Consider the following 20,611-nt stretch of genomic DNA (forward strand, 5'->3'; position numbering starts at 1 on the left):
TTAAGTACGCCAGGAATTTTCGTTTGGCTATTTTCCCAACCTGGAGCTAGTCAGGCTCAAGTTTGGATTTTTCTCGCTGTTGCGCCTACAACTGTATTAAGCTTGGAATTTAATAAGATCATAAACAATAAAAGGTGATGATAGATTAATGCATTTTGTAGAGGAAACCTCATTCTCCCCACACTAAAAATACTAATACAGCGAATATGAATAGGGGTAGTTTTTATTATCCTCCAACGCTCACAACACTAGGGTTACAACCATTCATTGCACTTTAGTACGAACGAAAAAGGTATATAAATGGGAAGACAACAGCTGCAGCATAAACTTAATACCTGGTGAGTTATTCATGAAACAACAATGATATGTAAGGAGCGGCGATTTTGTTAATATATCCACTGCACAGCTACAGAACTTCAAAAACCATGCTAATCTATTGAATTAGATAGAGGCAGGATAGAGGCAGCTCTCATAAAACATACTGTTATGGGTAATGCGGAGAGAAGTCATGCGTTGCCTACCTAGTAACGGGTAGGCCCACCTTTCGCCCGGATAAGGGCAGTCACACGGCAGAGTGAGTCCATTAGTTCACGAAACCGTGCCACTGGTATTTCAATCCATGCTTGCTGCACTGTTGTCTGTCCATAATTCCATCGTATTCCTGGGTGGAACAATTCAAAGTTCGAACAGACATTTCCACAGGGTTCATGAACGGAGAGACCATTGCGATAAAATCTGCTGAATGCTCTTTGAACAATGTTCTAGTCTCTGCGGGGAGGCGCATTGTTCTGTGGGTGCACGATGAACATCAAGAAATGCAGATGGTCTATCCACCTGCTTGAACAGTTCTTTACATAACGGGTGCATAGCTTCGTACTGTTTCCTCCAGATACGCACCATTCTGTCCGCTCGAAATAACTGGAAACGGGACTCATCGGACCAGGAGACCAGTCTCCAATCATCCAGGGTTCAGTACCGATGTTCTTTTACCCGGTTGAGGCGTAGAGTTCCGTGTCATGGTTAGCAACGTGACTTGGGTGGATTGGCGGCTCTTATTGCGACTAATATCGTCTGATATTCTTGGTGGAGACGATTCTGGCATCTCTCTCGTTGAAGTCAGTGGCGATTTCTGCCATTGTGTCTCTCCGGTTGCCTGAAGCAATGCGAGGCAGACGTAGACAGCCACGTTCATTGACGACCTTTCCCTGCCCCCAACGATGTCAGCGATTGAGATCTTATTCTGGAAATGGTGTATTTCCGATACTGTCGAACGGTGATAGTGCATTTTTGTACCACCTCCACGATAGTGATCCATGCGTCGGGCACCTACTATCATCCATGTTTCAAAGTCTTAACTCACGACGTTTATCCATACTGGCATCGAATAACCGTGTACTTGAATGCAGTGAAACTATATACCGGCCAAGTGGTGGGTTCGTTAACTAGCGAGAGGGAGTGACAGCGTCGCGTTGCCCAGAAACCAGGTATCCCATGAATTCTCTCCTTTCAGTGTAATGTGAGTTTCTGGGAAAAGTACAGAGGAATTAACTGAAATCGGTACTTTTTTTATTTTATGTTTCGGCGAAGTATATCATATAATGTGCTTGAAGATGTATGGATGGTGCACTGTAAGTGAAAAAAGAAATTTTTTCAAATGAAATTCTTTAGGTGCGCTCCAAGCAGTTTTCAGATGGGAGTAACATGCATTTGTGGAGTTAAAAAAAAAAAAAAAGCAACGAAAATCCGATCGTTGCCAAAAGCAAATGCACTACAAGTACTCTGAACAGGGCGACTGTCGTACCAGGCTAAATGCTCGTGCGATTAGTGACGTCAAGCAGCTTTAGGTCCGGTTAGCAATTGCGAGGATGACCACCTGGGAATACTCCGTATAGCTGACTTTTTGCCTTTCTTTTTTTTTTTACCCCTTTTGTTAATCTGAAAAATTCTTCCGATTTTCACGTATCATTTAATTTTCTTAATTGGTAAGGTAATAAAGTGTAAATCTAGAAAAGTAAAGATAACCTGTGGATAATATTCCTCCTATTTTCGCATATTAAAATTGTCGTTAATAGTATTAAAATTCAATTCGTAAACGTGATCACAATGACCGGCGCTTACTACATATCGTATAGGGAACGATATTTTGTTATGAGTGTCCATCGTAAAGCGATTTGATTTTAGTGAACCAATCGTAAAGCGGTGATCCACTGTAGTGAGCTTTGTAAAGCGTATAGCACACGTGCAATGCATCCGTGAATTGACAAAAATCGCCAATAAAATGCGAAATGAAAGGATTCATCCCCCCTCCACCATTGTACCACTATGTACCAGGCATGAGCGACGCATGATCCAATCAATTCCGCTACTGATTGCGTCATATGCTATTTCTTTTGTCATTCTCCACCGTATTTAATAAATTTCGACGGAAATAATAATTCAACATGTAGAAGACTAACATGAACGTTGTAAGGTGATTCGAGCAGGTAAAAACCACCTGCATTGTGAGTACAAAGGAGAGATCTGAGCCATTTCGACAAGGGAAGAAATTACAGCGTGCAATGGAGTTGAACAAAAGTCGGAGAATCCACATCTTCAGATCCTTACATCTCGCGGGAAGTGTTAGAAGTGAATTTGGGAGGAGTCATGGAAGTTGATACTGCAAATGAAAACGATGAAGAGTCTTCGAAGTCCAGTCATGAACGAAAAGCAAAGAATCCAAAACAAACCCCGAAGTACTCCATCAAATTGTGAACACTCGTAGCGGGAATCTTCTTCGCGATTTATTCTTACGGAATATCGATAATTAGAATGCGATATATCCTCCGCTTAAATATCGACTTCAAAATATTAAATTTAAAGCACTCCAATCAGTGTTGAAATGTTAATTGAGATAAATCGTTGAAGGGATATTGATTTTCAAGTAATCGTTTGGTTGATTTATTTTGTTTGCAATATGCGTCGTTTGGCATTCCATTTTTTTCACGCGCAACCTGCGAATTTTCTGTTAAAATTAAGTCTTCGTACTTGGTTACGTAAAAATATAACCTGTTTTAGCAAGATCATTGGGCTTAACACGAACTCCCGAAACAACAGGAATACTTGAGGATTAACATTAAAACAAGTTGAACGCCTTTTAGGGGTTTAAAAGGTTGTTACAATGAGAAATAAACTGTTTACTATTTAAAAGGTGTTTTTTTTTTCCCTGATTTATCTTTAGTTTTATAAATAAATTTTCTGTTTATACTACGGGATGAATCCAGTCAGAGGTGTTGAGAAGATAAGGGATTACAAGAAACAAGATCGTATTTAGTAGTCACACAGGCTTGATTGCAATGTCCGTACAGCAGGATCCAGGTTATCCGAAACAATGAAGATCGCGGATATTTCGTATGACAAATTTTTGGAGGTTATGTGCATTTTCTGTATAATGCAAATAGTAAACTTACATTAATTTGCCTTCATTAATAACAGATTATATATTATGCATGCATCTGGAGCTTAAAAAAAAATTATGAAAGTTTAGCTGCTTTGAAGGTTCATCGGGAGTTGGTTTTGGTGATGTAGCTTCATAACTTCACTCTAGTTCCTTTAATACACGATTCCTTTGTGAAACGAAGCTTTTGGCTGTCTTGGGGTGGATGGTATCGCAGGAAGTTACCCAATAAATGCGCTTATTCCAGACGTTAGACGAATTTTTTTGAGGTTGAAAAAAAATCCTACTACTACTGCATAGTTCGTAAGCAATAGGCTTCCTTGTTACAGGTGCTGTTGTTGCAAAAGGGTTATTTAGGAGCATTAGCGACTAAGGCCATATTACTCCGTGTATATTTTCTGTAAATTGCGTGTGTTCTCTGGACGATTTTCTGTTTGCTGTACGAAAATCCATGCTACCCTCGATTGAAACCGGTTAACTTAACCACGGTGTGAAAACGGCCCATAAAAATTCCTCATGTCATCAACGGGACTCGGAGTCAGCCTTTTCAACGTGATATGGGGAGTTACAGGTACCCAGAAGCAAAAATTTCAGTTCAGCGCATGATGGTAGGATTCATCATTTCATGGTTGTGGCAAAGCGTGCATGGTGCTATAAGTACGACGCCATTTTACCCAAAGACGCAAATCTTAAGGTTTAGTGCTTCGGTGTTTAGATGGAACTAAGCTTTTTTTTTAAAGCTCATACATAATATTTATTGAGAATATTTCTATATTTAGAGTTTGGTTTACAATCTACGTTTTATTTAATTTGAACTGAGGTATGATTTGGACGGAAGCACTGTGGGATTCGGTTATTTCGATTTTCGCCCTTAGGTAACTAAGTCCATGACGCATCGGGCATTGGCTCAAATTGCATGTTTCCATGGTTGCCATGGCTGTTTTTAGAGATGAGAAACCGTGCAATACTTGCCGGAGACCGAATTACTACGTAAAGTTGCGATAAAAGTTCATAATAGCTCCTCCTGTCATAATATAATAGTTCATTCCTCCTGCCTCGACAGAATTCAAATCCATGCCTTTTCCACACGGTTGGCATTATGGTCGTTTTGAAATCCGCCAAAATCCACCTTGCGGATGGAACGCGAGAATCTCCTTAGCGATTTATGGCTTCTAGGAATCGGTCGAGGTAAGGGAAAAATCCATTGGAATTATTTCAGTGGTTTAGCGAAAAACAGTTCTTTGCTGATGGAAAGGAGAAATTAGAAACACGAAATGTTCTGCTATTAAGAGAGAGAGAGAGAGAGTGTGTGTGTGTACTAGTTCAAATTAACTGCCCTGGTAACACAGCAGCCGTCATGTCCATTAACCAAACATTTGTACACCAATGACTGAAGTTTTCTTGTCCCACCAATTAAATAACAAGTAAGTTAATATACGCAGTAAGTCAGATTTCAGGAACCTTAGAAAATAAATAGTAATATTTTATGATTTATACAAAAGAAAAGCAAAAAAAAGCAGCTAATTTTACGCACAAACCGAAAAATTTTCATTTTTGCATATCCGCCATATTGCCCATTTATTCTTCTAATCACCGCGCAAAAAACATAATATCCAGCTACAATATGAGGTATATGGATAGCCTATGTGATATGTATGAAACCAAGAAATAATAGTCTGATTTCTACTGGTCCGATGTTCGACAAATCTTTCCAAGAGAACCAAATATAAAATTTTATGAAAATGCATCCAACAGCAGTCGAATTACATGTGGCCCACTAACGGACATAGTGAGTAGCAGTGATGCCACTTTGAACCAAACTGACCAGGGGACGGTCTGCCACCCCTCCCACTCCCCACCCCGTCGATAGGTGGCACTGTCACCGAAACAATTTGAACCAAAGTGACCAGGGAGTGGTCTGCCACCGACTACTAGGTGGCGCTGCCATCGAAACACTCTGAAACAAACTGATCGGGTGGGGAGATCTGCCACCCCTCCCTCTCCCCACCGCTAGGTGGCGCTGCCATCGAAACATTTTGAACCAAACTGACAGGGGCAGTCTGCCACCTCTCTCCCCACCCCTGCCGCTGGGTGGCACTGCCATTGAACCAAAGTGACCAGGGAGTGGTCTGCCACCGACTACTAGGTGGCGCTGCCATCGAAACACTCTGACCCAAACTGATCGGGTGGGGAGATCGGCCACCCCTCCCTCTCCCCACCGCTAGGTGCCGCTGCCATCGAAACATTTTGAACCAAACTGACAGGGGCAGTCTGCCACCTCTCTCCCCACCCCCGCCGCAAGGTGACACTGCCATCGAAACACTTCGAACCAAACTGACCAGGGGGTGTATACCACACCTCCGCTAGGGGGCGCAGCCGTCGAAACACTTTGAACCGCTTTTAATTGGGATAGATGCCACCATCGCACACAGATGATGAAACTTTGAAAGTGATGCCGTCATCAAGCACGTGATCCTTTGTGCAATCTCCTTTCAGGACTGGTGTTTTTGACTTTTCATGATCCTTTGCGCTCACCGAATTTCGTTATTTTTTTATTTTATTTTAAATTTTTCTGCTGGATGGTAGCACATGTATATTTTAAAAACAATTTTAGTGGTATTTAAACCCAATTTTAAATGAGAAGACTATTTTAAGCAACATGTTAATGTTATTTTTAGCCAATAAATTAATTAGTGCTATTTTGAATTGTTGTTTTTATTTTAAAGTATTCATGAACAAATCAGTGGTATTATTTGAACATGATTAAAGTATTCATGAGCAAAATTTTAAATCAATGGTATTTTATCAGTTGAAAGTTGATTTTCAATTTATTTTTAATGAATACACAGATTTTAATGGATGACCTCTTTTTGAATACTGAACTACAGTTGCTTTTGAATAGATTTGATTAAGTTTGTACCTCAACATCCTTTTGAATATTGTTGTTTATCGTACAACGAACAGTGAAACACATTCGTGGCAGGATTTCACTGGTTTTCTTTATTTCGAACACAATTGTAATTTGATTAGTGTTATTATTTGAACGCAATTAATGTGTTTTTTCATAATTATAAAGTTCGAAATTAAAAAGTTAAAAGAAATTTACCAAAAGTTGTGTGAAAATTACTAGGTAAACATCGTAACTTCCAAGCTATATAACATTCTTACTATTCGGGTTAAAAATCTTCATTGCAGACAGTTTAAACGAGCTTTAATCGAAATTCGGCTAACATTTAGTATCTGGTGCGCCCTCTCTACACTCGCCGACACGACAGTGATTGACGGGTGCTGACTCGCCCAGTGTCACGTGATCTGTTGTACATACGGATACATCTTTTACGCGTGCCACGCGGTGCGTGTCAGTGTTTCCTTAAGTTCAGGTTATGAACTTCGCTGTCAGAAATGTCACTTGAGCCGATTGTTTTATTTTATGGTTAAGTTTTGTAAAAGGCTGAATAATAAGTATATAGGGGCGGGGGCAAGAGCCCCTCTAGAAACGGGGGTTTGTGGGCAGAGCCACCAGAAAAAAATTATAAAAAAAAATTTTAAACAAAAATGGACAAAAAAAATTATAAAACAAAAATGGACAAACCTATATACTATGGTTTCTTGTATAGTCTACACAAGAAACCATTTCCATTCGATTGCATTTTTAATTCATTTTAATTTTCTATTGATTAAAAATCATATTTCTGGCTATATGATTTTTAATTAATAGAAAATTAATGCGATTTAATTTATTTTATCCGTTTTTTTCTGAATTAACTTTTAAAATTAGACTTATTCTCAATTTTTTTTATTAGGTACTGTTCTCCGAAAGTGAAGTTTTTACTCTCCCCAGTCCTTAATTATCTGATTGGCTTATTAGGACTGCGTAACCAAATTCCTGGTTTCATGTTATTTCCGGCTATATGAGTTTTAATTAATAGAAAATTAATGTGATTTAATTTTTTTTTCTAAATTAACTTATAAAATTAAAGACTAATTCTCAATTGTTTTTTATAAGATTTTGTTCTCCGAAAATGATGTTTCTATCCTCCCCCAGTCCTCAATTATCTGATTGGGTAATTAGAACTGCGTAATCGCCCTTAATTCCGGTTTTATGTATTTCTGTTGTTCTGTGCTGTTTGGTTCTGCGTTGTTTGTGCTGGGGATCGCCTCATGCTTCTTAGGAATCGCCTTCTGCACTGCTGTGAGTTGTCTTCATATAATTGTATATGATGTTTTTTTTTTGCCGTTCAACCCCAATGGAGAAAGTGACCGCGAGAATGTATGGTTTAGAAAGGGACGGATGCGAGGCTGTGATTGATTGTTGTATGAATGTTAAATTAATTGCACCAGAGTACAAGTGTTTCCAGTGTGAATGTATGAGGAGCTTGGCCGAGAGCAAGGATTGCATGAAGGGATTTGTATGGGTCTGCAGAAAGAAAGGGGCCAATCCTCATCATGTTAAAAGGTCTGTGTGGAAGGGGTCGTGGTTCTCAGAGAGTTGATTAACAATAATCCAGGTGTTCGTGGTTCTCACTTATTTTTGGGTCGGGAAGGTGCCCGTGGAATTTGTCATCAATGAGATGGGGGTGAGTTCCGCGATAGTGTGTGACTGGAGACATTTTTGTTGCGAGGTGTGTGTTGATGTATAAACTAAATCTTTACCATATATATATTTTTTTCCATCTTTCCGGCTATATCCCACTTATTCAAATGTCACGTGACATTTTGTGATCCTCAAAAAATGTGTATTTTTTAACTTGAATGTTTAAATTTATTGGATTTCTCCCGTTTTCAGCCGCCGTACTTGTGGCTCTGCCACGTGCCATCCGCGTGTCACTTGACATCCGCCGGGCGAGGAGAAGAGGGGGAACGCAGTGAGTGGGCGGAGTCACAATCCGTCAATCACTGCTTTCCCCCCTCTTCTCCTAGTCGCCATTTTGAAGGGTGCACCATAAACTAAATATTTTACCCGGAATTCTAAAGAGACAATATAAACCCGCACAGGTCTTTACTAATAATAAAAATCTCAATTCAGATTGCATACTGTTATGAGAACAATCCATTTTTTGTTTTCTCGTATGAAGTTTTCAAGTTAGTTCCTGGCGCGCCTCCGCAGCCAGGTGGGCAGGAGCAGCAGTGCGTAACACACGCTTCTTGATTAGACCGGGGTTCGAGCCCGTCACCACCAAATACGGAGGATGCGGAAAGGTCAGGGAATGACCACAGTATATTCCCGGAGCAATATGGCATTAGTTGCTAAAGCTCCTAAAAACCAAATAACAAACAAACAAACAGTGTAGTTCCAGAAAGCGTTCAGCATTTACAGTATGAAAAAATTTTCGAGCTCCACAAAAATTGACTGGTGATGCTAAGTTTAAGTACTTAGCAATTAAATTTAACTTATTTTCATAGTTTTGACATACTACACACAAAGAAAAAGTTCAAAAGCAAAATGCAGGGAATTTAAATCACACTTTAATCATAACATACAAAACCACTCACCTAGTTTTAGTACAGTTCACATTGTCTTTCCAGTGAGCAAAATTTTTACACACACATAGCTGAACGAGAATGGTTTGCATTTGAAATTGTATGTTACCCAGCGCCACAATACTTGATTCGTTGTCTTCCTTTTGATGCGAATATTTTATTAATTCTGGACGTTTCTTCTCCACTTTAATAACAACAACAACACAAAAATCTGAATGGAGGGTTGAAAAAATAACAAAACCAACAAGAGCAATTTATTTGAAGATGCAGAAATTGTAATAACACCAACCCCACGGCTAAAGGCAACTGAAATGCTATGATCACGTGGCAGTTTAACCAGCTTTGCACAATAACAGGCAAAAAAATAAGTGATATCCACAATATTTTTTCAAAAATTTTCCCAGTATTTGTGCGAAACGTTGTAATCGGTATACTGATATGTCCATAAGCCTGGAAAACGCAAAAAAGTTAGAATTCTGAGAAAAACCCCCAAAAACAACCCCATAAACCTCCGTTGACGTCATAATCCTTTGGTGTAATTCCTGGAATTCAAAGAGTGTTTTATTCCCCGTACTTGGTGTAACAAGTCTTATGACATCATAATCCTTTGGTTTAATTCCAGGAACACAATTCCCGATTAAACGGTATATTTTTACATAATTCTAGCATGTCTCTGTAGCCAATTAAAAATAATTGCACGTCTATATGAGCGCAATAATATTTGTGATCCTATGATTGTGTTTTACCCAAAGAACTAAGACGTTAGTATCTATTATCAATAGTTTAACAAATAAAACTTATTTTCTCTCTCAATAATAGCATTAAGACAGAAAATTTGCAAAAGAATAAAAACTTATTTCTCTATCAATAATAATGTTAAGGAACCACAAAGACACACAGATAAAAGTTACAAAAGAATATTGTATTTTATTCTTAAAAAAACTAAAGATACATGCATACAAAATACTTACAACTAAAGATTCACTAACCTAAATAAGTTAAGCTACTGTAACCACCACATGTTGTTAATGCATCGTCACTCCGATCGTGCCAGATGATGAGCACTGTGAAAGCACCGGTCGTGGAAAAACACCTCTAGTCAACGGCATAGGGCTTCCAAGGACATTTACATCGTCGTCGTCGTCTTCTTCATACTCCCTGACAATAATGATGTCCGGTGAATGAACCTCATGATCAACGTACACCGATCGAGAGGAGGTGGATGCTGATATATCACCATTGTATGAAAGATGCAAACTTGCAGGGGTTGAAAATTTCATAGACACTTCCCATGAACAAGCAGCTATCATCCAGCGATAGAGATGAATTGGTGGAATCGATACAGGACTGCCTCGTACTAATGGGAGTTGAGCTCCTTGTTTTTGGAAAATATGTCGAGGCGTTCCAGTCAAAGACCTCATAACGGTCAGCAACATCCAAAAGGTCTACGTCGTCGCAGGAAACCTACGGGTTACAACACTCTGAACTATTATCATGACAGGCACCTGACCCTGAACACATGCACAAACTGTAGCTATGCAACATTGTAAGGATGGAAAAACGTGAGTAGCATGAAGAAACCACAAAACTAGCTCTTTTAAACTCAAGCAGATACACCCAATACAACCAATCAGACTGGTAGGGAAAATGTGAAAATTTAACCAATGAGATGCGTTCAGGAACGTGTGTGCATGCACGTACGTACCGGAATCGTACATAATACTATTGCTAAAAACAACTTATTAGTTAACGTGTTCCTTTTTACATAATTTTGTTAATACACATTTTGTTGGATCTGTTAACTGCATAGATTTAGAACCAATTTTCTGATCTAATTTTAAAACTTCATAAATGAACGTTCTGTTATGGTAATAGAGAGAAAATACATTCTCATTTCTAAAATGTATATTTTAGACGTTAGGGGATAACATAGCCTGGAACTTCACAAAGTTTACGAAATATAGCTTTTGTTTGTCCATAAGATCTTCAATGAAAATGGGAAAGTTTGAGAAAACCGCATCTCACCTTTAGATATTTTGCGTGTCCAGCCGGCAAATTTGTCCCGTTATATTCTTTTCAATTGCTAGAATTTGTACGAAATCGAGATAGGCACAGAGCTCGCCATTGTCCCTAAACGATTTCGCCCATCTTTCAATCAAACCCTCAGGTTTTTATGCATCCCAACTCAAAAATTACTCAAAACGGTTCGCAACCGACTCGTTGGCATTATTGAAACTATGAAAAATAAATATCACAAAGCTACATTGACAGTTAGTTTAAAATCAACACTTGTTGACTAGCTGATGGGGGAAAAAATAACATTCAATCTCAGCAACTGCTTATGGATCCTTTTGGATCCAAAACAGTAAAAAACTGAGATTTTAAATAAATTTTCACTTATCCTTCAATACTTTGTAACCTTTTCACAACAAACGTGAAAAAATCAACTTAAAATTCTTAATTTTAAGCATTTTCCGTATACCATAAGATAAATTTGAACCTGAACAGCTCATTCAAATCATTAAAAATCTACGAGTTTACACGTTGACTGTTTACATATAATTAATGGACCCTTTAAAATTAAAAAAAAAAATTGTTAGAAAGAGAAAATAATCGACTTTTCAAATGAAAACGCTTTTTCCCTTGTACCCAAGGGATGTCTTTGTCACATTACTTAAATTTGATTACACACATCACAACATTTTAGTGCTGTCAAAACGTGAAATTTATTCATCACAGTAAAAAGCTGGGTGGAAACACACAAAATACTTCAAGAGACTGAAATATAAGAAAATTAAGTAAAAATATCTTAAATAGGAATATTTATGGGTCTTTTTCACAAAGTGGCTCCGTCTCAGGCGAGTGCAGCGTAGTGCCGGAAACTCGGATTTTTTCTCCAGCAAATCGACAGCAGAACACACAACTTACAGACACTATATAAGGCGCAATATGGCCTTAGTTACTGAAGTGCCTAAAATCCTAAAACCAACCAACCAACCAATGGTCCAAGAAATCACGAGAAACGACCTCAGACGCTTTTAATTAAACAAATCAAATTGATTCGCATTCCACAAAACTTCACAGAACGACACACTGGTAAATATTGTACTCTGGCTGTCACATCAGGAACCACGCACTGCGATTCATCACTCCATAACAGAGTTTTCCTCTTCAAATGTTCTGGGAACAAATTACGATGAGTCGTGCACCAGGTAAGTCGATGGAGTTCACTAAGCGATGTGTTGTTTGGCTTGTGTGCTGTAGTTCTTCCCGAAAATCCAATGCTATATATAGCTGCCTACTTATCGTGTTTGTACTACTATCAGTATCTGTAGCCTCCCCGATATTCTGGTTGGTAACGTTTGAAGAGGATTGACATGATCTGCGAACCACTCCTATGAGTGCGCTCCGGTCTCTATTCGTCAATTTCAAGTCTAGTGAGAGAATTCAATATGACGAAGTAAATAAGTAAAATCTGCTCTTATGAAATAAATGAATGAATAGCGTGGAATAGAGTGATAATAAAGTGTTTCAGTTAGTGCATTTATTTATGAAGGCGTAAATTGAGTTAAAGAGATTATTTTATTTTTTTAGAAGCAGCAGCGACTTAGGCCATATGATGCCATGTAAATTATGTCTCTAAATTGCGAGTGTTCCTTGGTCGATTTGCTGTTTACTGAACGAAACACCCGAGTTTCTTGGAGAAAATAGCTGTGCTAGCAAGCCTCGCGTGAGACCAGCTAATTCAGCCAGGTTGAGAAAAAGGCCCATGGCTGAATTAGCTGAATTAGTTCTTCATATCATCGACGGGATTCGAACTCATGTCTTTTCCACCCGGTTCGGGGAAGACGGTGATTCTACCCACTACGCTAACCGGGAGGACAGACTCAGTATATTCACACGAGGAGTTTAGAACAATACATGGCGAAGCCATCTGTTCCTTGTGGATGCCCTGTACCTTTCAGTAAAGACCAAAACAACAGTAAAAAGGAATGTTTCCTTTATCTACAATGGGTAAGACACACAACAGAAATTATGGGACTTTCAATGGGTGTAATTTCCCATTTTTCCAAAAAACGTTTTCACAAGTGCCTTAAATTATAAATAACAAATGCGAATCACTTTGATTTGTTTGATTAAAAAAGAGCGCAGAAATTAATGTAAATCATTGGACAAATTATTTTGATAATGTCAGTGTATGCGTTAGAATAGAAAGTTTGCGAGATGGAATCGAGTATCTTTAGTTTGGTTGGAGAACGGAACTGGCTGTGAAAGGGTGAGTGCCGAAATTGCCCGCACTGGTTGCTCACAATTTTTAAAGTTGGAATGCAATTCTGTTTCGTGTGATTGAGGCTGAAGGTAACAGACTGCAATTTTCGCACAAGGCATGCGGGCATCTTCTTAACCTTGCCATGGAAAAATAGGTCGCATAACTTAAAATTTGAAAAAAAAAAAAGTAAATAAGTCTCGTCATAACTGCGTTAGTGAATAGCACAATGGGAAATAAATTGCTGAATAAAAAAGCACGTCGCCTAGTTTACTTTCCAATGGATGAAACTATATCAGATTAGGTGTAGTGCAGAAGGCTGGAATAATGTAAGTACTTTCTATACTTTCAAAGTAGTAATAGACCCACGCACACCACAGGCCAGAACAAAAATTAGGAGCGGAGAGTAGGAAGAGGCACCCAGTCGAAAAGGAACAAACATATATGCCACTGGCATCTGTCTCTGTCAAGGCCAATAACCTCTGGTATATTGTCCATAATGGGAACTATTGTTTCAGTTGTATTCTTCTTTTCAAACAATAACGATATTATCCGCATTCTTCTCTTCCTATTTTAAATACTGAGATGATAAGAAAGAATTCTAGAAGAGAATTTTGCACGGAGTCATTTAGCATTGGGCGGAAGTAACGGAGAAAAGAGATGCAATCTAATTTCAAAGTAGTGTTCCGGAATCGGAATCAATACATGGCTTGCATTCAAAATTTGTTTTGAATGCAAAAGACAATCGGTAAACTAAAGTTAAGCTACTAAGCTTGGTATAAGGAGGTATATACATCCGTAACGTTAGCATGGTTAACAAGCTTGAAACTGTAGAAGAGCTTTTACTCTCACACAATTTTGATGTGCTCTGCATAACAGAAACCTGGCTTGACCGAAATGAAGAGAGTTTTCCATTTGCAGTGTCGGCTGGCTCACTGTTCCGGACAGGACAAAAGGGGAGATGGAGTTGGACTGTTCTATAAAACACCACACATACTTGTTACTAAGAATTACAAAAGCCATTTCACTAAGTTATAAGGGTTAATTGCGTCATGCCAATTTAAATCTGCTCACGTTGATATTGCAATTCTATACACCCCCCCCCCCCCCAGTACCCGATGTGAAACCATGGATGAGATAACTAATTGGCTCATTCGTGGGCTTCGCACTCGGCAAGGCATGTTATCTGTGGAGACTTCAACTTTTCCCCTAAACTTCTTCATCTTCAATCCAGAATGCTAAATAACCTTCACCTATTAGGAATCCACCTAATTAATAATCTCCCGACCAGGAGTGACCATCATCTTGATCTTGTGCTGTCATCAAGAAATTGTGAACCTGATTCTACAACAGAAATAGCCTTTCAATCTGATCACATGCCAATTTTAATTAACGTATGTTTTCCGACTCCAAACTGCAACGTCTCGACTTAGGGCCCACACTAAGGTAATAACGAGCACAAAATTACTCAACATTAGTAAATGTCTAGAAGCAGCCACCGCAATTCTATGGAACGCAATTGAGAAATGTGATAATCAACTTTCCTTAGATCTTTTAACTCGCTGGCTCGTTACAATTTCTAATTATGCATCCTCAAAGAAAATAAGGATCTCTGAACGTACGAGGAGATGGTGGACTCCTGTGCTGAGCAACAGCTTTAAGCTTAAACAGAAACTCTACAAACAATGGAAAATGACAGGACTAATTCCGGACTGAATTGCGTACTCTAAAGGACGAGCAACCTTCAACCGTCTCAAGCTATAAAACAACACGTTGAAAACACACTTCGTAAGGGTGGCCCATCATACCCACAGAAATACTGTGAACTCTTCTCACAGTTTGATCGGAAGTCTGGATGAACTTTATTGCACGTGTTCAGTGAAGTCACCATGAGCCCAGTGACGTTCCCATGTCTGATGATGATGAACTTGAAACCATCGTATTAACAAGACAAGATCTTTTATCTGCGATTAATACATTGCCTGCAACTGGTACAGCGGGAATCGACAAAGTACCACAGTTTATCATTAAATGTGTGAGCTCATATCTAAGTGATCCCTTCCTAGTAATTTTTTATACCATAATAAAAGGAGAAGTGTTCCATATTGGAAAATGTATTCTGTTAGGCCACTCTCAAAAGTTTCCCAGGCAACTGAAGCTAAGCACTTTAGACCCATCACTCGTTTCTCGTGTTTATTGAAGTTGCTTGAAAAAACAGTACCGAAGACACTTATCACTCACATTCTCCCTCACAAGCCTCAGCAAATTCATTATACTTTGCACGACCGATCAACAGTTAGTAATGTTATTATGACTACCAATGCCATTCTTGGATCGTTTGAGGAAAAAGAAGAAATGGCAATCACATATCTAGATCTGCAAGCTGCGTTCGATAGTTTCCACATCCCAGCCTTCCTTAAACTCCTTCGAAATTACTATCACATTACAGGCCAAGTATTGAAGTTTATGGCATCTCTTCTTCAGAATAGGATCATCCAAATTTTCAATACCAAAGCAAAGGTATACTAGATAAATACAAGCAGGCGTGCCTCAAGGATGAGTCCTATCTGGAATTCTTTTCACAGCTATCATCTACCTGCTAACACAGAATAGAACAGATGATGATGTCATATGCGGATGATTTAAAGACCTTAACATAAATAAATTCGACCGGTGAAGCAAAAGACATTACAGTAACCATCAACAAGACCTTATCAGAAGCACAGCAGTACCTCAGGAAATTTGATCTACAATTAGCCCTGAAAAATCTTCCATCATGGTATTCTCACTTAAACCGACACCAACCATAATTCAGCCTGCGATTGACGGAGTACCGATCCCCCGCGTCGAAAAGCAGAGAACTGAGTGTGATCTTTGATAGAAAATTAAGATTCCATCATCTCATCATATAGAAGAATTTTGTGTTAAATCTAACAGGTAACGGTGGGTTGCAGAACAACACTTGCTACACATTCAGAACACAAACCTGATAAAAAATCTGATTTTTGGAGGTGTACTGTATGGAGTAGAGTTGTGGGGATCGGCTGCAAACGCCACAATTAAACCATTAAAAGCCGCTAAATAATGGCTCCTGAAGTGGACTACCTGCAAGTGTCATCTCCCACCACAGCAGCGCACAACACCGATGGCCAAAGCGCTGACCAGGTTTTCCAGAAGTTAACCAGGTTTTCAGCCTTAATTCATGAGAGAAGACTGATCTTCACCGCAAAAATGATCACTGGAAGAGTCTCAGCGCCCAACATTTGGGACATCGTGTGCTGGCGGATCCCCCAACCAGCCCTCCGCTCCACTCCCAAGCTTCTTGCTCTCTCTTCGACGATACATTTTAAAGATCGTTTCCTCCCGTATCAAAAGCTCCATCTAGTTCAATCCTTGGATGCTGATTTGTTTAAAATCATATATGATAAAAAGTACAGACGGCTCATTCTAGATCTGCATGCGGTCTTTGCAACTATCAACTGATTTCAGAGCGTTCCGGCTGGGCAAGGATCTCACAGAAAACCGAACTCAAGGAACCATCTTTTGTTATCGCAATTTGTATTATTTTAGTTATTTATTTTTATATTGTATTCCTTCCAGGTTAATATTATCTGCTATATGAATTGTTGCTGTTTTTTTCTTCCGGCGAGGTTATCTCTGCCGCTTGTTAATCCTAGCATGGTGCTGCGAAGAGTATTGTAAAGTCGTGATATCTGCGTTTACCCATGAACCTTACAATAAAGATGTTATTTATTACAGCTTGGATATTTGAGTAGCCTAGTTCCCAGACAAGATAGTTGAGCCATCTTGGGTAGCACAGTTAGTAGAATCACCGTCCTCTCCATACCGGGTGGAAAAGACCTGAACTTGAATCCCGTCGATAATGTGAGGAATTTTTATGGACCTTTTTCACAATGTGTCTGAGTCAGTCGGTCTCAGATGAGGGTAGCATGGTTTTTTCTCCCGGAAACACAGGATTTTTAAATCAAACAAACAGAAAATCGACGGTGGGGCACATGTCATTTACAGAAAATATACAGTATACGGCACAATATCGCTTTAGTCAATAACGCGCCTAAAAACCTACAACGCAACGACAGTACAATTGAATTGTAGCATGTACTTGTGGTACTCTTCGTAATTTCTCTCTCAGATGTTACGGTTCATTGGAGCTCTTTGATGGACACAAATAATTACGTATATGTGTAAATGTGTTAACTTGTGAAGTTGGAGCGGAATTCCAGTATATTCAGGGGTTAAAGAAAGAAAGTAGTGAGAAACTGCAATAAAAGATTTCATGTATGTATCTCCTAATACAAATAAATGTTTGGTTATTTAAAGTAATTGTGTTTATTATTAAATGTTCATTGTCACTCCCAATACTTGTCCGCACTTCTCTACCAGCTGAAATTTCTGAACCCAGGAACCTCTGGGTAGGCAGTATATAGTATAATAATATAATTAGATGTATAACTACAGGAGTTTAGAGCACTCTCGGATTTGATTTTCAAAAACTTTTTTTCCTAATTTTATAGTAGAAAAAAAAATAGCCAAAATATAAGTACTTTTGATTTTTACTGACGAATCCTTAATTGCTATCCAATATAAAAGTTACGGCAATCGAATGCTAGGAAATTTTTGTTGTCCGCGCCCTCTTTTTTTCGCTCCTTCATTTTTGTTTTGTTTGTTAAAGCCGTATCCTTCTCAATTGCAGTAGTAGTCGCATTCGGTGAGTATCAAAATGCATTTCTTATTTGCAATAGTGAGGTCTCATGAAATGTGCGTATTTACGAAGTTTTGAAACATAAAACTTGTGTTTTAGGTTATTTGATTTAAAATCGGCATACCCTTGAATACATATTGGAACGTGATAAACACAATTGTTCATACTTTGTGTGTTAATTTCCTGGGGAAAAAATCGAAACCTTTTCTGTGAACGTTAACTACAAGATTAAACTCGGAAATTGTAAATTTGGGGATAATGGATAAAATTGTAAGAGTTCAGAAAATGTGGAAAAATCTCGAACATTCTCATTACTTGAGTACATTTCTCAAAAAGTAAATATCTTACTTCCCCGGTGATTATCTCTAATTATGAATCATCCCATTGTGGAGGGGGGTGGGGATATAAGACTTCCATGTGTGCAGAAATCGGTTATTTCAAGATTTCCAGATCACTAGCACTTCAACGTACCGTTCTCACTACTACTGAACATTTAGGGAGGTTGGGGTAGATGTCACCAGTTACTTCACCTAACACCGCGGAAAGATTTGCATGGCGTTTTTCTTCCCTTAGGATGGCCATGCGTCATATGAGGGTTGCAGTATTTGTTCAAAGTCTTAAATACGTTAAATGTTATCTCAAACTTATTCCCTTTTCCACTTTCTGGATTGAACGGAAAGCCTCATTAATTCGATTGGTTATTGAGGAAACAGTTCAATACCCACCATCCATCTCATATTTGTCGGATTAGTTACACCTGAAATTTGGTGCATCATTACTGAATTCTGTTCACGGGCATTACGTATTCAGTTGCATGCAGTAAATCAGCTCTGAATGAAAATAAAAAGCAATTGCTACAACAAAAACATCCTCGTAAACATTAATTATTCGCATACTCATAGAGAACCATCAGTAGTTTTGCTTATCTGCTCGATGTACTTACCGAACTCCGATAATACTTCGGATATTTTGAACAGACCATTTAATTGTTTGATTCGGTGGTTATCAGTATTTCGAAACTCATTAAAAATAATTGCTGTCACATATAAGAAATTAGGGGGGGGAAGAAAGCATTCATACGGATTTCCGAGAGAGTACCTTGTGCTTTTTTCGTTTAATTATTTGATTACCAGCTGATTTACATAATTAACCTTCACAGTTCGCAAGGCATCGTTACAATACGATGATTGATTCATTGCAATGGTTGCTAAAATAACAGTTCATCGATAGACAATTTAAACAAATAAAGCATTTTCTGTTTAAACTCAGGGACGACCACACGGTCAGAGTATAAACAGAAAAAAATATTTATTAGATTATTTTGAATAATAAATTCTTATTTTCCCTAATCTGGTAATGACCAAGAGTAAAACAAATGTATATCGACGAATTTTTACAATTTTGAAGACTACTACTACAATGAATAAATTTTGGTTTCTTGCTGTGGCTTCCCTAAACTCCTGGTTGACAATATCAGATGAGGGTGGTAGGCGCTCAAGAGCGTGGTACCTAGGCCTCTTTTTGTCATTTTCTGCAAGCTACTCACAGTCGAACAAGAGGAAGGGCCAGTAAATGGTTGTTGTTCACACTTCCTGGTCGATCGCAAAGTATAAAAATATAATTTTCTGAAGAACACCAATTCCCGAGGTCTCGTTAATTACTTTTCTCATTTAATTTAAACTTCTTTAAATCATGTACTACTTATATTACAATAAAAATTGAATTCTAAAAGCAGTACATTTTATTTAAAATATAGATAACTTTGTCTTGTGTATTTTGCTAAGTAGCTGATATGGCCGAAAAGTTTGCACGCCTGTGATCTAGCCAATACAGTGTTACTGCAACAGCAAACAAAAATTGAATGCTAATATAATAATCCCCACCCCAACATAAACACTGAAGGACTGCGGTCAACGTCTTTACCTGTCTGCTGTATTTCGTTTATTTGCTTGCTTCTGTGCGTAACCTGTCATATGGGTGATAGGTACAAAGTACAAAGTATGTTGAGGGTCAAACGGCACCAGGAATTTCTCCCATCTCCGCGAGTGTTCGCTGTATCGAGGGACAGTACTCTGTCAAGACCAGAGATTTAAAAGTGTGTGGATCATGTGTTGTGTCCATTGTTCTTCTGGCCTATTGGCCGTCGAGCCTCTGATGGGACCCGACGTGGGTGATAGGTAAGGCTCACTTTTTGCAAATACCACTGGTGTCGCATACTTCTCTCAGTATGTATGCTGTAAAGCAACGGTGCCCAACTGGTGGTTCGTCAGTCCCCAGGGGTTCGCGAAAATGTTCCAGGGGGTTGGCACTAAAAATTCTGTAATGGCGTCTGCTTAGATCTACATGGGTATATGTTAGTAAGTGAAAAAAACATGGGCATACACCAAAAGAATGGAAGAGAAGCTGAGAACTACACAGCGAAGAATGGAGCGAATTATATTGGGAATCAGACTGTTAGATAAGAAGAGAAACACATGGATTAGGCAGCAAACTCAAGTAAAGGACATTCTAATCAAAACTAAAGAATTAAAATGGTCTTGGGCAGGACACGTAGCTCGAAGACATGATGACAGATGGACTAAGAAAATAACAGAATGGTACCCAAGAGAAGCTTAGAAGAAAACCTGGAGGACAACGACGGAGATGGACAGGTGAAATTCATGAGCTTGTGGGTAGTAAATGGATGGCATTTCACAAAACAGAAGGA

This window comes from Mastigoproctus giganteus, chromosome 3, assembly GCF_048544385.1.
Source record: "Mastigoproctus giganteus isolate SK-2022 chromosome 3, ASM4854438v1, whole genome shotgun sequence".
Lineage (NCBI taxonomy): Eukaryota > Metazoa > Arthropoda > Arachnida > Uropygi > Thelyphonidae > Mastigoproctus > Mastigoproctus giganteus.